Source organism: Piliocolobus tephrosceles, chromosome 13 (genome assembly GCF_002776525.5).
Source record: "Piliocolobus tephrosceles isolate RC106 chromosome 13, ASM277652v3, whole genome shotgun sequence".
NCBI lineage: Eukaryota > Metazoa > Chordata > Mammalia > Primates > Cercopithecidae > Piliocolobus > Piliocolobus tephrosceles.
The window spans coordinates 114,446,409-114,466,438 of NC_045446.1; the positions used below are offsets into that span (position 1 = coordinate 114,446,409).

The 20,030-nt window shown below is 47.0% G+C and overlaps 1 protein-coding gene across 5 annotated transcripts in view; it reads left to right on the top strand.

Moving 5' to 3' along the window:
• Window positions 1-20,030, top strand: part of PKNOX2 (PBX/knotted 1 homeobox 2) — a 268,109-nt gene that overhangs the window by 66,688 nt on the left and 181,391 nt on the right. For 2 of the 5 annotated variants that reach the window (XM_023208561.1, XM_023208560.2), the window contains exon 2: window positions 3,857-3,927. The exons of 1 other annotated variant lie outside the window; for it this stretch is intronic. The gene's annotated coding sequence lies outside the window, so the exon portion shown is untranslated. Of the gene's footprint in view, window positions 1-3,847; window positions 3,928-20,030 lie in introns of those variants that run through there. 2 more of the 5 variants (XM_031933885.1, XM_023208563.1) reach the window with 2 other exon arrangements.

Consider the following 20,030-nt stretch of genomic DNA (forward strand, 5'->3'; position numbering starts at 1 on the left):
GTGTCAGACCTATGGCTTTGCTAAACCCCCAGCTCATCTTCCTCTTTACCTGGGTATGCTTCATAGATGCCCGCACAGCTATCCTTGAGGATGCAGAGATAAGTTCTATCACGCTACTTCCTGTGGGAAGCTTTCTTCTATCCCTCTCCCCACCTCTTTTCCAAATAAGCATGACCATTCAACTCCTTCCTCATTTACCATTTCATAAATTCACTCATATCTATAAATGTGAATTGCCAATCTCATTTATGATTCCATTTTATTTTCACGATGAATAAGACAAGCCTGAGTTCAAATTCTGGTTGCATTATTGCACAGTTGAAAGACTCTGCCATGATTATTTGCCTGCGTGGATCACAGACAGCTGGCTTTGGAAGGCCCTAAAACATCAGGCACGTGGATGGTTCCCCAACAGGCATCCATGGGGTAGTGCCAGTCCAGGAAGACCTTTTCAGTGGTGCATACTGATGAGTGAAACATAAGTACAGTGTGTAGAGACTGCATGTGCCTACACACACAGGTGTGTGTGTGGAGAGAGGGAAAAAATGATGCTGTATTTCTCAAAGGATGGCTCTTTATTGTGAGATTTTGCAGTCTTTACTTTGGGGGAGTTGAATTATTTCATGAAATGATGGTGAGAGAAGATGCTATTAATATTTTATCAAAATACAAGTGTGTCAACACTATCAGTCTTCGAATGCTGTTCAACACTTTACTGATGGCTGAAACCCAAATTGGGGAAACATGCTTTGAGCAGCTTCTCACCCAGTGCAGGATTCTCCTCTCAGTGTTGGGAGTTCACTACCTTCCAAGGAAGCCTCGCTCATTTCTGGATGGTTCTCATTGCCAGAGAATTCTTTCCTGTGTTGAACTGCAGATTGGCTTCCGCTAACATCTAAACTTAGTCCTAATCCTATCCTCTAGAGCAACACAGGCCCCGTCTCACATAGTTTCTTCAAATATTTGGAGGAATACCATGTGGGAGAAGGATTGTATTGCTTTAGTCACTAGAGCAAGGACCAGTGGATAATTTTAGAAAGGGACAAGGAAGATACATCTCTAGTTTTTTCTCCATTATCTTCTGCCTCATGGCCTCCTAATTAATACTGAAAATAGCCACAACAGGAAAGATAGCTAACATTCAGCGAGTGTTTATTTTGTATGAGGCAGTGTTCTAAGAACCTTCCAGTATATTAAGTAATTCATCCTCACCACCACCCTCAGAGGAGGAGTTAGCATTAGCCCTATTTTATAGATGAAAAACAGGCATGGGGGCGCTAAGTAATTTGCCTATGGTCAAACCAGAATCGAAACGTGTCCAGTGTGATCCCAGAGCCTATCCTTTGAACCACTAGACTTCTAACCCACAATTTAACCACTAGACATCTTCTCTCTCCTCTCTTTTCTACTCATCATTGTCAAAGTTCTTAAAATAAGATGCTAAAACTACATGTAGAACAAATACAAACTGGTAAGTTCGGAGTGGAGATCATTCAACCCTCAGTTGGGTACCGTATGGCTATTACTGCAAGCTATGATCATATTTAGTGAGTTTGGCAACAATATCACGCCCTGGGCTCATTTTGAGCTTGGATTTAAATCAAATAATCCAAGTCTTTTTTTTTTTCACACTGGGTCACCCCATTCTGTTTTTTTTTTTTTTTTTTTTTTTCAATACATGTTCTAAATGTAAGAGTGGGATTTGGTATATATATTCCTGTCAAGTCTTTTCTACAAAACAGTCTGTAAAAAAAAAAAAAAAAAAAGGTGGATTTGCATGTGGACGTAGGATATACTAATTTTATGGTTTAGAGTAATGAGATTGTGGGCATTTTTTCTTTATTTTCAAAATTATTTCATTTGTAGTTATCATGATGTTATTATGCAAGAAATAAAAACTGGTAAAGGAAAAATGGACTTTTCACTTTTGGCCTGTTCTTTCAGCTTGCTAAAAGTTTTCTAACAATCTTGAATCTATCCCTCCAGCACAGTAGCTGCTTTTCTCAGCTTTGCATCATGTGCACCTGGAAAGTCTGCCATCTCTTCTTTCAAGTCACAGGTGTCTCAGACGGACAGTCCCAGAGGACAGGGATAGAACATACAGCTCCATGTAATTTAATCTAGAGACTTCATGTGCCAAGTTCATATCATGCTCAGTAGTAATATGTAAGTAGTTTAGAATAATACAAGTTGGAACCCATTGCCAGGCAAGGGTTGGTTCTGAGGTGCTGGTGGTGGACTCTGGTTGGAATGATAAGAGTCCACCATTCAAGATTTCAGCAGATATTTATTGAGAACCCAGCACATCCTGGGCACTCTGCTAGGTTCTGGGGATATAAAGATGCAGAAGACATGGTCCTTTTCCTCAATGGTTTGTAGTCCAGTGGTCTGGTCCTGCCTCTGAGGCACATCCATGAGCTATGAGTCTTGATCACGCAGGTGTAAGGAGACAGCCCCGGAGGAAATGCCTTTGCCTCAAGGAAGTCATCATGAACAAGAGAGTCAATTTGGTTTCCTCAGCACATCTCACTACACCCCATCCCTGAATCTTCTAACTGAAATTCCACCTTCTTCCAAAAAGGCTTGCTTGTCTTAATTAAAGGGAAAGTACTAAAGAGGGCAGGGACATGTGAGGGTTTACATTATGTCAAGTCCTTGTTGAACAACCTTCAATGTCTCTGTGATCCCACAGGCTAGCCTGCCCTCTATTGCCTGATACTGAAACCTCTGAATGCTCTGGCCCCACCTTGCTGAGCTGGCATTATTCTCTCCTCTAGTGTCTTTCAGGCAGACAAGTCTCTGCATCATCCCAGGACCATCCATGCTCTTCCGCCCCTTGGCCCTTGCTCAGATAGCCCCCTTCTTTGGAATGCCCTCTCCCTCCCTCCCACCAGCCAATTCTTGTCTGTCCAGTCCGCCAAGACACCATTCAAATTCCACCTCCTCATGAAAACCCCTTGAGTGCCGCAACTCTTGCAGACTTCGTGTCTCTGTGGAGAGAGAATAGGTATCGCTTCTGTACACGTTAGCATAACTTCATATACAGTCTGGCCTTATTGGGGGTTCTTTTATGTGGGTGATCTCCCTTCCCCAGCAATGTGGAGGCAGTGCTTTTATAACAGAACCCATAGATTTTATTTCTGCTGCTTCAGCATGTGTAGATCACAGAGCAGACAACTGATAAATATGTGTTGACGGTTTTTATTTTTACAAAATTGTTTTACTCCAGGAAGACAATTAAAAGCAGACAGATTTGTTTATCTTTCCAGTCCTGCCCCATCATTCTTCTCCATGTACATTTTTCTTCCTGCCCTATTGGACTCTTCACCTTTACTTGCAAGTTCTCGTCTGCAGCAAGACTTTCATATTCCTGCAGGAGACAACAGGGTCAGTGTTGTTCCTTGCTTGCCTTTTGCAGCCTTCCCTGTCTAGAATGCAAAGTTTCATAGGAGCCTTTCTGCTCTGTTCCCCTGCATGGGGTATTCCAATAGGTAGGAGGCACCCGTAAATGATTATTACCTTGGTCAGCTCAGGGCACTTGACAACCATGAGCCTTTTCTCTCCTCTGGTAGTCCTATAGGGAAGGGAAATACAAGTCCTAAGAAATGGAGGCACCAAGCAGGTAGAGGAGGGCATGAACCTCTCACTGCCCTGATTAGGTCTCTAAACAATAATAGTTTTGCAACAGGAGTCCCTTGCTAGGAAGCTGTCTCACTCAGTACTGCGGGCACATGGCTGCCAGCCCTGGCCTTTTTCCTGAGCCAAACCCACCTCTGGGTTTACCCCCATCCCCACCCCGGCTTTCACTTCTGCAGCATCTTACACAGTCTATAAAGATGTTTTCTTTCATTGGCAGGTGAAGTCTGGAGCAGGACTTCTGAGGCTTTCTATCCTCCATGCCGCTCACTAGAAAAGGGGCTGTGAACTGTAAGTAACTTTGATTGGCGTTTTCCATGCTGACTCAATAAGGTTAGGGGTTAAAGACCAGCCCTGAACCTGATCTTTAACAGCCATGCATTGTGCAAGAGAAACACTCAACAAAGAGCTAGTCAGAATGTAAAATACAGTGGAGCTCTAATTAGATTATGTCTGAATGTGACAAAGAGGCCCTGTAATATGACATCCTATTTAATTAGACTATATTGATTGTGCATTAAGGTGGACTCGATGTGTTACATGTGTCATGAGTGCCGGAGAAGGAAGCTGTTGAGTCTGCAAGGCCGACCCAGACCCCAGCCACTATTGCCTGTGGGCTAAGCTTGGGAGGCAGTGAGGGGAGGAAGTGGCAACATCAGTCCTCAAACTGGGCCAAGTTTATAGCCTGCACTTGCTTTTACATCTGATTATTTCTGGGGAGGCATGAGGGAGGGAAAAGGAAATGCTGCTGACCGCTTCCCTTCCATCAGCCCAGTAATAGCTTGACCTCTTACTTAGGCTTATTTGCTCATATTGGTTCTCCCCACTTGGCAAAAGTCTACCCACCTGTGGGACCCAGCCTAAGTCCAGCCTCCTCCATGGAGCCTTCCTTGGTAATGCCAGCTGGAAGCGATCTCTTCCCTGTCTGAAATTCCGCAGCATTCACACACGCTGCCCCTGCCTGTGTCCCCTGCCTCCGTCCCCACCTCTGGCTGTCACATTACCATGCCCTCTCCAGCAAGGCCACGAGCTCCTGGAGGGTAAAGTCCGGGATTCCTACTTCTCAGTCTGCCCACTGCACCCTCAGCCTACTCGCTCTTTAGTAAGGGTTACCTGGATGACTGAGTTGCCCTGGGCGGGCATAGTTTCCCTACCCTCCTTATGGGGCTACCTGAGGCTGAGCTGCTGCCGCCACGACTTTGATAGTACATTGGCTTCCAACCAGTCCATGGAATTATAAATGATTAACCGTTATCAGCGCACATCTTCACCTCTGTGTAAAAATAGATTGACTGTAATGAGTATTTGAATAAATCATAAGAATGGCCGCCCTGTGATCGGCTAACATCCTGCCGATGGTTGCCCGGTGAGTGAGCAGGGCGCCGGCCCTCCCGCCTAATGGCCTGCGATTCAGCGCCGGTCGCCTCTGTGATTGACGGGCCTGGGCTCCCAGGGCACCTCCTCTGCAGCCCTGCTCAGGAGCAGTCAGATCTCCAGGCCGGAGTTTAGGGGGAAGGGTCCCTCCCCCCATCCTGTCCGGGGAAGGGCGGCGGGGGGGGGGGGGGGGGGGGGGGGGGGGGGGCAGACTAGAAGATAATGACCTTTGTGAGAATCGATGTCTCCTCGCATGGGAGGTTAGAGGGACCTCATAAGTCAAGTATGAGGAGCAAGCTGAGCGTGAACCTTAATGAGAGCTGAGAGCATGGGGGAAAATAGGCCTGCGCATCCCCCGATCCCTGAGGGCAACCGGGCACCTCGGCTCTGGCCACCACACCCAGGAAAGCTCCCTGGCAGGGACACAGTCTTGGGCCTACAGAGAGGAACCAGGAAACGCAGGTTTCTTCAGGTCTCAGGGCTCTGAAATGGAAAGATTCAAATGACCTTGCAGAGAGTGGTTCACCAGGGTGGCCTCAGGCATGGGGATCCTGTCTTTTGGAGGGAAAGGAAGAAGAGGAGAGGAGGAGGCAGGCTCAGGGTGATAGGGACCAGTTGAGAAGGGAAGAGTCTAAAAGTCTGAAGTTTCAGAGACAAGGCCAGTGAGGGCTGGATTTGAGAAGGAAACAGCAAATATTCCAAGTTAATTCCAGTGGTGTCCCATTTCTAGGCTATGTAACAAATCACCCATAACAGAATGGCTTAACATAATTTATTCTGCAGGTCAGGAATTTGGAAAGGGCATGGTGGGGCAGCTTGTTTCTGTGCCATGAGGTACCACCATGGAATCTCAGTGGGGGCAGCTCAAAAGCTAGATGCTGGAATCATCCAAAGGCTTGTTCTCTCATTATTCTGGGCTTTGATGCTAGCTGTTGGCTGAGAGATTGGCTGGACTGTCTTGGCCAGACCCATGTGACAGCTCCATGTAGCCTGAGCTTCCTCACAATATGGCGGCTTGATTCCAAGGGTGAGCATTCAAGAGACAGCAAAAGGCAAGTGGAAGCTGTGCTGCCTTTTATTACCTGCCCTTTGAAGACAAGCAGCATCACAGCCACTGCATTCTCTCAACTGAGGCAGTTGCAAAAGTTCACCTAGGTTTAAGAGAAGGGGACACAAATACCCCCCCCCCCCCACTCCATCTCTCCAAGGAGTATCAACATCACATTGAAAGAACAGCATGAGGAATAGGATGTATCTTATTGCAGTTGTCTTTAGAGAATACAGTCTACCACAATCAGTACTCATCAAATTAGTGGTCTGGCATAGCACAGCCTCATCTATTTCCCAGAAAGAATAAAAGGAACCCTTCTTTGGGGGTGATTTGTTCCCGCTAGAAAGACAGGCTAAAGAACCCCCTGCCTTAGATAAATTACACTATCCCTTAATTCACAGAATGTTTGAGTCGAAAGGGCCCACGGAGGCCAGGCAAGGATTCCTTCCTGGGCAGGCCATGCTGATGTTAGCAGGTCCTGCAGCTGGTAGAAACTTTGACCTCAGGGTCCATCTCAGCAAGACTGAGTTGAGTCTGTGACCCACAGCTTCAAGTGTCAGATCTGGAGGAGTCCTAGACTGTGAGCTAGGACTCCACAAGCCTTGAGCCCTTCATTCACATCCAGGGCTCCCTGGACCTCCATCCCCATGGACTTCCAAGCTGGGGTAGGCTTCACACAAAGATTAGGATGTAAGATGCTCTAAGGGGCTGTGCTGTAGCTGGGGAATTCGGGGCAGCCCCTCCTCGCTGACCTCACATCCCCTGCTCTCCTTCCTTCCCGTCTGCCACATATTATGTCCTGGGGAGGCTGTGCCCTTCAAGAACTATAGTTTCTTTCCTGTGCCATTTTTCTGACCCAGATGCAGCTAAATGCTGGAAGAGGATCTGAGTGTCCTGGGTGCCTTGTTATGACTTAAAGGGATAGAAAAAAGCCCAAGCTACCAAACAGTAGAAACAACCAGCCCGTATCCCCAAAGGGCTGAGATCTGAGAATGGCTAATACCAAAGGGGAGGGGGCAGGGACGAGAGGGGTGAGTGGACTTGGTCTTGATAAAAAGTGCTGGAGTTTGGAGGGAGAGTCTTGGATTCTTCCACTTATTGGACACTTACTACACGCTAGGCATTATGCTAAGCACTTACGGTGCGTTCTCTCACTGAACCCTCACACTATGTTATGGGATGCTGCTATTATCTCTATTACAGAAGAGGAGAGGAGGCTTAGAGAACAAGAGGAATACCCTAGGAAGTAACAGAGTTGAAATTCAACTGAGGATTCTCTATACTTGAGACTTATACTGTTCTCTTGTGTGATACTCAGTTTACTCCTCTGTAAATGGAAATGTCTGATGGTATCATCCCCAATGTTACCTTCATTTCTAAGATTCTAAATGTGCAGTTAAGATTTTGGGAACTTGTTTAGATATATCTAAGTGGGCCTACTTTATAGAGTTGAGTCTAGGTGAAAGTACGGAATGGTTTCCTGTTCTGTCCCCTTTTGTGAAACTTAGGTCAGGAAGCTAACATTTAATTTGGGTACGTGAAGGAAACAGATAGAAACAAACATAAAGATCATTTAGATTTTCAAGGCTCTAGCTTGGGAAAGAATGTTGGATTTGAAGTACAAAGATCAGGTTTGAAGCCCAGCCTTAGCACCCATGTGATCCTGGGCACATCTCTTTGGCCTTTGGCTTCCTCATCTCTGGAATGGAAATGGGGTTGTATATACTTCTCAGGACTGCTGTGAGGACTCACTGCCATCCAGCATGTGTACATATCTGGAGCCATTCTTGGCATACAATAGGTACTCACTAAGGCTCCAGCCATTCACTCACCCTGTAAATAAATAAAAAGTGGAGTTGGAAAGAAAGACTATTCCTTTCCATTGCTTCTGACAGAGATGGTCAAGAATCTTGCCTTTAACTGTACTCTCCATAAAAGTTCACTCATAAACTATTGATATTTTAATAATACACATTAGCATCTTGCCCTTTGACAAATGAATATTGAATGAGCAATAAAGAGGCAAAACACTAGCCAGGTATACTGCTGCAGAGAAGCTGGGATCCTGGCTGGCTGTCCAAGGGAATGCCCCCTTTCCAGAGACCTTGTAACTCACCCCTCAACCCAGTGCCCTGTAAGGAAACAACTCTCAAAAAGAGCTCAGAAACCAGCCAGGCCAGTCTGGCCTGAGTAGGGTTTGTCTTCATTTTTTCTTTCAGTGTACTGGAGGGGACTTGAAAGGAGACAGAAAAGGTCATTAAAGAACCACTAAAAGGGTGGATGTTTTACCCCATGTGAAACACTTTGGATCTTCCCATTACCTTTGGGAAAGGTGGTGGTTTCTTCTTCACGAACTCTCTTTTCTCCGTAGATTGCATCTACAGACAGTCAAACAGTGTGCCCACAGGAGATCAGGCAACGAGCGTAAAAACAACAGACTCGATCCACCCCGCTCGACCAGATCTTGATGGGAACCTATGCTCGAAGGGTGTGTGCTAAGGTTTATAAAACAGAATTTCCTGCCTCTTCCAGCTTTGCTCCCAGCTCCGTGGCCCAAGCCTCCAGATTCTCATGGCCTCCATCTAGGCTGGTAGTCCTTGAGCGTGCAGAGAGCAGTGACAGGGGCTTTTCGCTGGTCCGGCTTAATTGGTGTGATTTAATGGCATTTCTGGAGGATTCAGATTCAGGCTTTCCAAGCTGCAAATCTGCTTTCTAAATGTGGAATTTTTGTGGAGTGGTAAAAAATAATGGCTGTTCTGTGATTCCTGCCTCCTGAGCTAGGAGATTGCAATTTACATTATGCAAATAGACATTATGCAATCAAGGCACTTTAGCAGGAATCTGGCGGCAGAGAGGCCGATTGATGAGATGCCGAGGTCTGCAGCCCCAACTGGAGGCACCCCAGAAGAGTGAGATGGAGTGGGGAGGAGGTGGACCAGGCAGGGGAGGAGGCAGACTCTGTTCCCCTGGCCCAAGGAGGCCGAGTGGAGCAGGCCCAGAGATGAATGCATCGGGGAGCCGCCAAGGCAACTCTCTCAATTAATGGCTTTGTTTAATCATACCCCCTGTCCAGAAGAGTATTGTCTCACGGATAATTTCGTTTGCCTAACGAGATTTTGCTAATTAAATCTCCTTTCAGTTGGTGTGACTATGCCTGCAGGAGAGGGGGCTATTTGGAGTCTTCTCCATAAACCTTTCTGGAGAGTAGCTGGGAAGGAGGGATGGGAGGCAGGAGAGAAAAGAGATGGAAAGGGAGAGAGACCCTTTCTTGCTGCAAGCAGGGCAAGAGGCTTTGAGCAGAGTTTGGAAGCTGCAAGGTGGCTGCCACCACCCAAATCTCCTTTCTTCATCCACTGAAATGCAGTTCTAAATCCTTGTCCAGCCCGAAAGGGTTTCCCTCTTTTTTCTTTCTCTGTGGTGCGTGTCACTTCCACCGTTACCCATTCTCAGGTTCTTCTCAAATCCTCAGAGGGAGAACTGGGAGGCTTATAAGGAGGTTCTGACGGGCTTCCAAGTGCTGCTCCCAGTATCCCTGGCTGTGGGGGAGTGTTGTGATGGTATAGGATCCCCTCCTCTTGCCTTCACAGTTAGCCAGCCAAGCTGGCTCTTCAGAGAGGAAAAATTGCTCCAAAGCTAGCCATTTCTCCAGGGATAGTTGCGTGAATCAAAGAGGAAAATACCTTGTTAGACTCATTTATCATCAGAGCTAGCCAAGGAGAGCCTCCTGTATCTGGAGGAGCCTAGCGCTGTGCTTGCAATAGCTGGAGCCTAATTAATGCTGCTGTGATATGCATCCATGCCATCCCCATGCTCCAGTGGTTCTTTGCTATCCTCAGGTTGAAGTTCAGCTTTCTTGGCCTGGCTGACCATGAGCTCCACAGTTCAACCCTGGTCTACTTTTCTAACTTCATCTCTCACCCTGCAGCTGCTCCCCATCCCTGTAAATACAGACACTCAGATGCACAGGCACACTCCTACAGCTGATACCCCAAGTACGCTGGATTGCTCAATCTCCCCTGACGAATACTCTGTGTACTTTTATGCCTCAGTGCCTTTGCACATGCTGCTTATGTGGACTGTCCTCAGCCTGGGCAGCCCTTGCTCATTTATCTCCTCTGTGACTTCCTCCTTACAGGCCTTCCCTGCCTCCCCGATCCCTATGCTGCTGCATTCCTTTGCCTGTAGACCATCAAAAGACTCAAACACAATTATTAGTCTATCTATCCAAGTGAACCATTGAATGCCATTCTTCTTTCAATCCCAATACCTTGAATCATTCCTGGCCATAACAGGCACCCAACAAGACTGATTAAGAGAAAGGATGGGCCTGGCGCGGTGGCTCACACCTGTAATCCCAGCACTTTGGGAGGCCAAGGCAGGCCCATCACGAGGTCAGGAGTTCGAGACCAGCCTGACCAACGTGGTGAAACCCCGTCTTTACTAAAAATACAAAAACTAGCCAGGCATGGTGGTGCGTGCCTAGAATCCTAGTTACTCAGGAGGCTGAGGCAGGAGAATCGCTTGAACCCCGGAGGCGGAGGTTGCAGTGAGCTGAGATCGCGCCACTGCACTCCAGCCTGGGCGACAGAGTGAAACTTCATCAAAAACAACAATAACAACAACAACAACAACAACAAAGAGAGAGAAAGGATGAAGGATGAATGTATGATTCAAGGTGAAGGGGGTGAAGTGATGGAGAGGCACTCTCCAGTTAAGCCCCAAAGCTCCAGGATGGATGGTGAAGGTGGCAGGGGATGGGGGGCGGGCGGGTCAGGGGACTGATTTCTCCGGAGACCACGAAGAGGTAGCTGCCCATCCATTCATTACCTTCATTTCACAGGGTAAGGAGGAACATCTTTGGTTCCCCATCTATGTGGGGGCCCTGTGCTTGGTGTGTCACTGTCTCATTTCGTACATGCTCACATGTAAGGTGGGTACTATTTTTGCAGAGGGAACTGAGGCTCACCTGTTGTCATCGGAGGACAAGGTAGTATTGGTCTGTAACTGGGCCCACTGAGGAACCCCAGGAGCATCTACCTGTAGGGAGGTAAAAGCTCCTATACTTCCCAGTCTCCCCTGTTCATGCCCCCACCCGCTCATCCACCCATCCATCCTTACTGGAAGCTGAACTGCTCTGGGAGTTTGCCCTACTCTCTCTCCCCAGGACCCCAGGGTTCATACATGTTCTGGGATGCCGGCGTGTCCCTGCCTGTGTGTGTGTGCATGTGCTAGGGGCCTGAGTGGTGCACAGGCCCTGCAGGGTGGCCTCTGGTTACTGGTTCTGGACTGCTGCCCAGCTAGTGGGGGGACGTCGGGGGTGGAGGAGTCTGCATTCCATGCTGGGGATGGAGCAGCCCAGGGGAAATGGCTCAGGCCTTCCTGTGCGATGTGGGGCAGGGATAGGGGAGGGCGGGTTGTGTGTGAGTGTGTGGGTGAGGCGGTCTTTCAGGAGAGTGGCTTTGTCTCCTTCTTGGCTTCTGAGTGTTAGTTCTCTGCTTGTTGTGCTTTGTCGGGGCACGTCTGTCCATGGCCTATCTCTTCATCTAGGCTTGCAATCATCCTAACATCCCCATCATGCTCTACTGAGCCTATAGTGTTTCTAGACACACAGTAGGTGCTCAACAAATGCTCGGTGAATGCAATGCATAAGTGAAGGATTGAACAAGTGTGCATTTTGGTGTCAGACAGACTTGGGTTCTGTTATTTACTTAGCTGGGACCTTGGGATTTAATTTTCTCATCTAGAAAGCAAGAATGATAATATTTCCTATTCTTTCTCGAAGGGTTGTTGGTGGAGGATTAAAAGAGATATGTGAAAGTGTGTTATAAACTATAAAGCACTGCACAAATATAAGAAGTTATTACTATAATGGTTATTACACTTGAAGTGATCACTGTGTTTGAAAATTGGGGATTCTGTTTTCAGGAATGTAAAATCATCTAGGCCTGATTTGAACTCTGGGACTTGTGGAGCAATGGTTATAGGAACTGATTCTAGATTCGGCCAACAGTGGGAGCTTTCAGGGCTTGGAGGCTCAGCCCAGAGGCCCCTGCCCTCTCCCCTTCCTGGTGGACCGTCCGCGCGGTGGGAGGATGAGTCTGGGAAAGTGGCCTATCTTCAGTTAAGTCACCTGTCCCCGAAGTGGGTCCATGGAAATGGTCTTCCTGAGTCTCTGCCATTGTCTGGACTCCATGCCTTGTTGTCTTTTCAAATGCTGTTCCCTCTGCCAAAGACACTTTTTGCCCTTTTCTCCACTGGTCTTTTCACCTCTTGTGCCATAGTTGCTGCACTGTTTCCAGGCACCCAGGTTACCAAGTTTACTGCCATGAGGGAATCTATCACAGTGTACCTGGGACTCTTATTGCCTGCCTCCCTTACCAGTGTGCACTGCCAGGGGAGGTACTGGGCTTCACTCGTCACTGGAGCCCCAGAGCCAATTGGATGAATGGATGGAAGGATGAAAGATGAAGGAAAGGGTTAGAGCTTGGTAACTGCACAAAATTGGAGCTTCTGAAGCACCCTGAGCTACAGGGGAAGGCAAGGAAGAAGTTGTTGCAGAGAGATCAGTACTGCCTTGCAAATCACACCCACATTTCTGAGATATTTCCCAGCCAACCTTATGCTCCAAATGTCAGCGAGGCTGATCTTCCTCGGGGTCACAGGGTCTGGGGACCCCAGTCTCCTGTAGGTGGGTGCCTGGCCCTCAGCCAGCTGGACAGTGAGGCCTACATGCTGGAGCTGTGTCCTGAGAATGGAGAGGCATCTGCTTGTTGCCGACCTCTCGAGGCGAGCAGTTCTCCACCTGGGGATGCAGACGCTGCCTCCCCTTAACCCCAACCCTTCCAGATCTGTCTCTTGGTGGGGTTGGCCCCAGCTGGCAAAGAATCTGCTATAAACCCTCCCAAGTACCTGGCTCCCTCGCCTTCCCCCTGAGTTGGAGGCATCTTGTGTCTTGCCTGTTCTAGGCCTCTCCCCCCATTGCCCTCCCACTCCCAGCCCCAGGCAGCCTCAGCAAAGTGCCGGGGGACTGGGAGGCTTTTCATTACCAAATGCACTGAACCTATTTGTGAGTGTTTTGCAAAGTGTTTAATCCAAGGTGTTCCCTCAATTAAATTAGTGCAAACATCTGTGTCCCACATCCACCTCCATTTGCATTCTGTGCCATTTATTACAGCGGGAAATTGGAAGGCACCTTAGGAATACTTAGGACCGAATTAGGCTAGGTTGGGGTGGGCATCTGGGGGAGGGCAGGGTGCTTGTGAGACTGGTGGATAAAGTGGATCCTTTGCCAGGCTGGGACTTGGGAGGACCCACTTCCTGGTGCAGGAGACCACACGGTGGGTGGTGTCTGGGCTTGAGACCACCTGGTCTCGTGGGGGAGACTGGGTGAATTTAATTAATGCCGCCACTCCCCACCTGGGACCATGTACCTGCAGAGGCAGGAGAAGTTCACTGTTGCTGTTTTATGACTTTAAACCCAATTTTTAAAAAAGCGTATCAAATTAAAGTGACCTATCTGGGACTCTCCCTGGGGGAGGCCTTCCATGCTGAAAGGTGTGTGTTTTATCCTGAAACTACTCAGCTTTGGTGGTTAGCTGAGCATGGCTGGCAGCTTGTCTTCCCGTATGCCATGTGATCCCCGTGACTGTTAAGTGTTATACTTTAGGAATCCTACTAATATACCAGTCTAGGAGGCATCAGAGAATAGTTTCTGCTGTGTGACAGGCCTGTGCCAAGTGCTTCACATGCACTGTCTGTGGTCACCCTCCACCAGCCCCCTAAGTCAGGATGAATCAGGGACTGGAGCTCAGAAAGGCCAAGCAACACATTCATTGTTCCACTGCTAGAAAGCAGAGCCACCGGGATTCAGACCTGGGTCTGCATGATGCCAAAGACTGTGTGCTTTCCACTGTACTTGGAGGTCTCTCTCAAATGAAGCAATTGGACTGGGCTTTGAATCAGGAATGGTGCTGCCTCCCCAAATCCCCTGACCAGCATGCCCTGGCTAGGTTGTACAGAGGCCCTGGTCCTAGCCTGCCCCATTAAGATGACTTATCCTGGGACTTCTGGGGACCTATGATGGGTAAGCTCAGGCTGCTGCTGACTCACCAGGAGAAGGGGAACCCTGGGTTTTGAGGGATGGGACAGGGAGCAAAAGGAAAAGAAGTTTGAGGAGTGAAGGAGAGGCTCGTAGGCTGCTGAAGGGACCTTAGTGGTTACCGAGTTTCTCAGTACTGAGTGGGGAAACTGAAGTTCAGGCTGGACTGGAACCCAGGACTTCCAACTACTGGGAGGGAAGGGACGCCAAGGCCTGGGAAAGTCCCAGGGTTTTGTTTTGTTTTGTTTCTAAGGGTGAGTGCTATCTTTCCAGATGTAAAATGTAAAATGAGATTGGAGCAAGAAACCGGGGTGGAAAGGGAATAGGAGGCTACTGTGGACCCCAGACTTCAGGAAGAAGGACCTCACCAATTCCTGGGGTTCTACCTAGAGATGTCCAGGGAACAGGAAGAACAGCCAGGAGGTGTCTTCGTCTGTTTTGTGCTACTGTAACAGAATACTGAGATGGGGTAATTTATAGTAAACAGGAATTTATTTCTCACAGTTGTGGAGGCTGGGAAGTCCAGGATTAAGGTGCTGGTGTCTTGCAGGGGCCTTCTTGCTCTGTCACAACATGGCAGGAGGCATCATATGGCAGAAGGACAAAAGAGAGGGCCAGAGAGAGACAGCAAGAGGGACTGGGACCCACTCCTGCAATAACAAACCCATTCCCGTGGTAAAGGTGGCACACTCATGACCTCAACACCTCTTAAAGGCCCTGCCTTCCAATATAGTCATAATGGCAATTAAATTTCAACATGAGTTTCGGAAGAGACAAATGTTCAAACCATAGTAGGAATATTCCTGGGATACCCTATTGGTGCTCGTCTCTGCCTTCCCCTTCCCCAGTTTGCCCTGTGGTCTAAGCAAGACCACAGCATCTGGAGGAAGATGGTACAATGGAGGGACATTGAATTTGAGCTCAAATGTCTGCTCTGCCACTTCCTCCCTCTGACCAGCTATGACCATGTCTTAGCCTTAGTTTCTCCATCTATTGAAGAATAATAATGATCTCACCCCACAGGATTGTTGGGAATATTAAGGGAAATGTTAGGCATGCTTGACCATAGAATGGGACTCAGGACATCACTGTGCATTTTGCTTTTTCTTCCACAGCTCCTGTCTACCTTCCCCTCTTAGGCCCTGTGCTATGATCCTGGGCATTAGGGAGGCTGTGGAGGTGAGGATGGGCAACCCCTGCTTCAGCTCACCCTCCTCACTTTCCCATTCTCTCTCCTCCCTCTCTCTTCAAAAGACTTTAATAAATGCATCTCAGCGTGTGGCACTGCCTGGGGCTTTGTAAGAATAAATTGCTTATCCCAGTCCTTACTTCCTAGAAATGACAATCTATAATAAAAATGCCCGTATTAAGCACTGGCTGTGTGTAGTACCCAGTGCTAGGCACAGCAGAGTCAGCCTGAAAGCGACCCCCAGGGCCTCTTGTCTCCTCCCAGACCCCAAAAGTTTCTGCTTTCTTTGAAATCGGCAGATCCCAGAACCATCTGCCTTTCCCGGCAGGATTTTGGGTTTCTGTGCCCCTTTGTGCCTCTCTGCTTATCCACATGAGGTCCTCTCTGCCTAGAATGCCCTCTACACACCACGTTTACCTGGTTGGAACCCAGTTTCTTGATGAGGAGTGCCTCTGTGACAAATCTGTGCTGGGCTCATCTTCCTCGAGCGCACAGTGCCCACTGAGCATCCTCCTGGGACTCTTCGTCACCCTGGGTTTCTATTCTGTCTCTACCAGAGGTGCCTAGTTCTGGTGAAGGGCACTAGAGGTCAAAGTATGATGTCCTAGAGCCAGCACAGGCCCTGGGGTCATCTCTTCTGCCTCGCCTGCAGGGCACATCATGCCCAGTCCCTCCACAGCAGAAAAGAATGCTGGGCATTGGAATGCCTTCCCCTCTCGTTAGCCTTTTGCACTCAATAAATGCTTGTTTTGTTGGACAACTTCAGCAGCCTCCTTCACTAGCATGCTTGAAGAGAGGTTGTCAGAGCAGCAGCCTCCCTCTCTAATTTCCAGGGTGTTCAGTCTGAGAGCCCTTCCAGGTCTCTGTTATTTGCAATTCTAGTAAGGATTTGCTCTCTCCCCACCCAGCCTCAGGATATATGATCTCCAGAGGTACGCAGGATAGGCAAACTTGAATGACCCTTAATGTATTGCCCCTGTATCTTTGCCAAGGACATTTCTTTTTCCCAAAGTCTGTTTTTGCTCTCCACGTGGCCAAATTCTTCCCATCCCCCTGGCTCTTATCCCACCTCTTTCACAAAGTCTTCTTAAGAAGATCCTTCAGGGGAAAGCAGTTTCTTCCTCCCAGAGCCCCTGGCCTGAACCTCCTGCCACTGACCATCCCAGGTATGTCTGTGTCTGTCCTTTTCCCCTGGGCCATGTCAGTCCAGGGTCCATGGCTGATGCTTCTGCAGTCCTCGCTCAGCCTGGCCTGGCTCTTGGCAAGTGCTGAATTTGCAATAGATGTTTCCCAAATGAGCAAATGAACAGGACTATTTCTTGTTTGTCTCAGAGGGAGGTGTCTCGGTTTTTCTCTCATCCACTGCTTGGAGCTTTCTGCTCCAGGGTTCTAATGAAGCTGAAGGCGATTCGTCACTAGTTACTGGAAACTAGATGCTGTGGCCAGCAAAAGAAAAACAGGTGTTAAATTCTGCTTGGTATACTGAGCAGACTGGAATTACTTTTGCACAGCAGCTGTGTCAGGTCCCAGGACACTGATACTCTACAGGCAAAGCCTCCAAAACAGAGGAAGCAAGATGGGCCATTGGAATAAGAGAAGAAAATCTTGCAACTTTACTTACTTGTATTTTTAAAAAATCTTATTTTACTTAGATTTCTATATTTGAAATGTGTTTTATAAGACACATCATATACTGGTAGAGTAGTGTGGCTTATATACAATGTATATATTGTAACATATAATATAGATGTATGATATATATAAGATATATACGACCTATATTATATACAACACACATACATATATGATATGTGTTCTTTATAGTATATAGATGTATTATATGTGTTATATATAATACATGTTATATATAATGTGTTATATATAATACATGTTATATATAATGTGTTAGAATACATGTTATATATAATACAGTAGTGTGGCTGGTATAAAATGTATATATTATAACATATAATATAAATGTATTATATATTCTCCCATATACTTTAAATTATCTCTGGATTACCCATAATACCCAATACAATGCAAATGCTGTGTAAATAGTTGTAATACTATATTGTTTAGGAAATAATATTATATTATTTATAGTATTATAACGTGTATATATATTATATTATAGTATTATAACGTGTATATAATACATTTATATTATATGTTATAATATGTACATTTTATACCAGCCACACTACTGTATTATATATAACATGTATTATATATAATACAGTAGTGTACCCGTATATGGTGTGTCCTGTGTGATGGGTCTCACTATGTTGCCCAGGGTCGACTTGAATTGCCCTCAAGTGATCCTCCATCCATATAACATATATAATATAGGTATATATATAACATATATAACCTACATATTATATATAATATATAACATATATACACACATGTTTATATGTGTACGTCTTGAGGGTGCATTGTAAATCTTTACTGGTAGAGTTTTGTAAACATCTGGGGATCCCATTCGCTTGGGAATCTCCAGGTCCTAGGACACGGCAGGCATTTGCAAATACGTGTGGCTGAACTCATACTGATTTAAATGGATATTATTGGATACTAATGGATACTATTGGAGAATCTTTTAAAGTTTTAAATTTGACTTTGATTTAGTCCTCAATGATTTACTTCGAAATGGTATACCTGGAGAACCATGGTGCAGCAAATAAACAAGAATAGTCAGCCCTCTGTATCCATAAGTTCCACATCCATGAATTCAATCAACAGCAGATGAAAAATATTTGGAGAAAAGAAAAATGGATGGCTGCATCTGCATTGAGCATGTGCAGACTTTTTTCTCGTCATTATTTCCTAAACAATATAGTATTGCAACTATTTACACGGCATTTGCATTGTATTGGGTATTATGGGTAATCCAGAGATGATTTAAAGTATATGGGAGAATACGTGTAGGTTATATGCAAATACAACACCATTTCATATCACAGATTCGAGCGTCCATTGATTTTGGTATCCAAGTGAGGTCCTGGAACCAATCCCACACAGATACCAAAAAACAACTGTATGTGCCTACTGTACACCAGGTTCTAAGATAGGAACTGGGGTAACAAAATTAAAATAAAAAATTTTTGGCTGGGCGTGGTGGCTCAGCACTTTGGGAGGCCAAGGTGGGCGGATCACCTCAGGTTGGGAGTTCAAGACCAGCTTGATCAACATGGTGAAACCCCCATCTCTACTAAAATTACAAAATTAGCCAGATGTGGTAGCACATGCCTGCAATCCCAGCTACTCAGGAGGCTGAGGCAAGAGAATCACTTGTACTTAGGAGGCAGAGGTTGTGGTGAGCAGAGATCGCGCCATTGCACTCCAGCCTGGACAACAAGAGCAAAACTCTGTCTCAAAAAAAAAAAAAAAAAATTTAGACATGGGAGTCTCACTATGTTGTCCAGGCTAGACTCGAACTCCTAGCCTCAAATGACCCTCCCACCTCAGCCTCCCGAGTAGTTGGGACTACAGGTGCATGCCACCATGCCCAACTTGGAGTGATAAATTTGAGGTCCTTCACCTCAAGTTATGTATATTCCTTTTTTTCTAAAACAAACAAAAATGACTAAACAAGAAATTTTTGTAATGTAAACTTTCAAACACATTTCAAAAAAGAACGAACGGTAGATCACGAACTCCATGTACTCATTACCCAGCTTCAGCAACTATCAGCCCTCCCTCTTCGGTGGGGGTCTTTGGAAACAAGTCCCAGGCCTCGTATCATCTCCTCTGCAAGAGCTCCGACGCGCACAGCCTTTTAGAGAGAGGCAGACTTCTCAACAAATGCCGTTGTGTTGCAGGAGCTGTGCCCCACTGGCAAGACCTGGGCCTAGCGCTAGTCTGGAGGGATCACTACTCCCTGGGGAAAGTAGAGAGAGGTCAGGAATGATTTTTATGTCGAGGATGTCTAGGCTCAGTCACTAGGCTTAACTTCTAGGCTCCTGTGTTGAAATTTCAGAACTGCAGAGGTGACCTGCCAGATAAGGACTGAATATGAGAGGAAGACACACCTATTGGAGGAGACTGCAGGAGTTCATAGAACATAGATGGAGCACTTACAGCTCTCACAGTCCGCCTCCCTTTTCCCACAATGGGGAAACTGAGGCTCAGAAAGCTGAGGCCTCCTCCCCACAGTTGCACAACTGGAGATCGGCAGGGCGGGATGGGGCTGGGTCCAGGTTCCTCCCTCTGCCTCCCCTCAGCATATGGGGGACCCCCGTCCGTGCCAGGCTGGGCTTGCCTTTTTCACACAGCCAGGTTTCTGTTGCCGCGAAAAGCATACACTGATCGCCCAACAGGCTCTGGGCTGCGGGCGCCCCTCTGCCCCCTGGCAGCTTCTGGAGGGGGCCAGCGGCCTGTAGCCCCCAAGTCATCATGGGAGGCATGTGACTTCTTCTTTCTTCCTGTACAAGTTGAACACTTGCCACCCTGCTGTCTGTTTTTCCTTGCTAAGGTTCAGTTCTAATTATGTTGATTTTCTTCATCCCACCCCCTCCTGGAAGCTTATTAGGTTGAATATTTTTATTTATTATCATTTCGCCCAACTCCTGCCAGCATTTCCAATTACTCTCCCCGCTTCCTTGTAATTGTCTTTCTGTAATGGCTCTGAAACAATTGCGCTAAATGAGGTGTCTCCTGGAAGATGAGAGTCTCAC